The 2,621-nt window shown below is 41.6% G+C and overlaps 1 protein-coding gene across 1 annotated transcript in view; it reads right to left on the bottom strand.

The window, feature by feature from the left end:
* The window catches only part of LOC101848446 (transient receptor potential cation channel subfamily M member-like 2), a gene marked incomplete in the record, with an annotated part of 82,665 nt that overhangs the window by 9,755 nt on the left and 70,289 nt on the right, over positions 1–2,621 (bottom strand).

Genomic DNA, 2,621 nt, shown 5'->3' with positions numbered 1-2,621 from the left:
GTGTGCGTGCGTGTGTGTGTGTTTGTGTGTGTGTGTGTGTGTTTGTGTGTGTTTGTGTGTGTATGTGTTAGAGTGTGTATGTGTATTTATGTGTGTATGTATGTGTGTGTGTGTGTGGGTGTGTGTGTGTGTGTGTGTGTGTGTGTGTGTGTGTGTGTGTGTGTGTGTGTGTGTGTGTGTGTGTGTGTGTGTGTCGCGTGCGTGAATATTGTTGGTAGTAAAGTCAGGTGCGCGTCCACCTTAAGCTAGCATCTGCATTTGTTGCCATTCTTTTGTCCAAAAGTGGCCAAAAGTTGCCACAAAATTGGCAAAGTTGCCATAAAAGTTGCCATTAATTTTTAAGCTTTCAACTCTCTGTGATGGCGTATACAGGAATATGTTGATAGAGGTAACTTTATCTAAAGCACCAGAATTTCTTGTGCTCTGCAGAAAATCATTTGTTGTCACACAGAGTGATAAAACGTGAAAAAAAAGGTTTCACAACAGAATGAAATCAAAATTAGAACAGCACATAAACATCCACAAAAATTAACAAATACGATTCACATGTTAGGAGTGTGCTGTGACGTCACGGGGGCGGTTTGTGGAAATTGCACGGACTTTTATGTCCACATGATTGCGGTGTTTGTGAGCGAAAGTGTAGCGGTGTTCTTGTTTTGTGGTAAGCAGGGGCGAAGGCTGACTTGTTTGACAGGGTAATCAAAGTGAAATGGGACCAGATAGGGCCTGTAGATATCACACAAGAATCTTACTCGAGGCAGCGACTCTGAGTTGTGAATGAAAACAAATCCGGAATTCATATTGTATGTTCAACCGCCAAAATAATCGGGAAAGTATCTTATTAAATATCAGTTCCCACTAAAATTAAACTTAACTTTAGATGTGAATACATAAACATAAAGCAAAGAAGCAGAGATGTCAGTACTAGATCTATATGTTATAGATCTACCAGTGAGTCTAACTCTCTGGTAGAACATGACAATTATTATTTTTTAAATTTCACATTTGGCTGTTTTTGTTAGCCTTTCGCGGCCAGGAGCTGGTGTCATAATCGAGGTCACGATCTGATTATAGGACGGTAAAAAGTCGAGGAAAAAAAACAAGCACAAGCAGCAGTCAAGAGATTATTAAGAGTTAGTTCCCCTCACATTTGTGAGGTAGACTCGACCCAGTGTTAGTTAGCTTACTTAATCAGGGCTGGTGATTGATTTTAACTGTGGCCCCAAAGGGGTGAACAGGGTATATGTGGCAATGAAAACAGCTTTGAACTAGACATGCACATGTTCCCTTCAACTCTATTCCAGCCTCACTTTAAAGCTTAACTTAATTCAAAAGCTTGCGACTGCTTTATTGAAGTGGCCGAAGAGGGGGTGAGGGAGGCCTATTTCTGTGGCCGTGAAACCGTTTTTGACATTTAATTTATGAGGTTTACGTTTAAGGATGAATTTGACCTTTTGACATTTAATTTATGAGGTTTACGTTTAAGGATGAATTTGACAGCGACAATGTTTCAAAATTAGAAAGGGAAGCAGTGATTATTTGATTATATAAACGCTTCGCCCCTGGTGGTAAGGCAGCGTCATAAAAGGATGGATTTGGCCGAACGAGTTCGAAAAGTTTTTCATAAATAGCAGTGGAAAACTTGATTTTGCTCGTAAGTGATGATTAGTGAACCTTAAACAGCTATCTCCGCTTGCAATGCAGCAGGAAAACACACCAACACGGCTACTAGGCCTAGTGTGTCGACACGTGGGCCTACACCTGTGTGTGTGTGTGGGGGGGGGGGGTGTGTGGGGGTGTGTGTGGGTGTGTGTGTGTAAGGTGTGAGCAGGGTGTGAGCAGGGCGTGGGGCGGGTGGGGGGGGAGGTTGTTTTTTTTTACATGAAGGATTTTAATTTTTGCTGGGTGACTCTAGCTCTAGAAATTGAATTCGATGCAAAAAATGCTTCTTCCCAGTCCTCGCAGAATGGCAGAATGAAAGATGACGCCTTAATCTCGCAAATAACAAAAAAATCTTGAGAACGAAAACCGTTAGGAGAAATACAGTTCAAGTTTATTCTCCCGAACGTTCGGGGAAATAGTCACTTCGTTTAGGTAAAGCGCCTTGAGCTGTCTTTACACGGGAGTGGCCCCTACAGAAATGATCTTCATTATTATTATTATTATTATTATTATTGTTAATTACAAAGTTCTATTTGCCCAGTAGGAGTTTTGATAAATTTTTAGTTTTAGTATTAGTAAGGTTTTTATGGTGCTCTCAACTGCATAAGGTCATATGAGTGCCAAGGGGTGGATGTCAACAGAGAAGTCCAATCGCGGAATCAAGCTTTCTCTGCTCACCTCTCTAGCCTCAACAGCACAAAGTCTGCTTCGACTATCAAGGCACCCCGGAAACAGCAGTTCACAAGAGAGTGACAAACATACAAAAGAAGTAGAAGAAAATGATGATAGTAAGGATGAAGAAAGAAAAAGCAGCAGTTCCCCCTTTGTTGTTGCGGCACGGTATGAGCATGACATTGATAAGTCAGCCTAATTACAATTCTACTGTGCATACGCACAAACTTCTAGACCCCCTTTGGGAAATGGCCTAAAGACACTTCAGTAAGTGGCATTGCCCGGGG

The sequence above is a fragment of the Aplysia californica genome, unplaced genomic scaffold, assembly GCF_000002075.1.
Source record: "Aplysia californica isolate F4 #8 unplaced genomic scaffold, AplCal3.0 scaffold00361, whole genome shotgun sequence".
Classification (NCBI taxonomy): domain Eukaryota; kingdom Metazoa; phylum Mollusca; class Gastropoda; order Aplysiida; family Aplysiidae; genus Aplysia; species Aplysia californica.
This window is presented reverse-complemented; position numbering and strand designations above follow the sequence as displayed.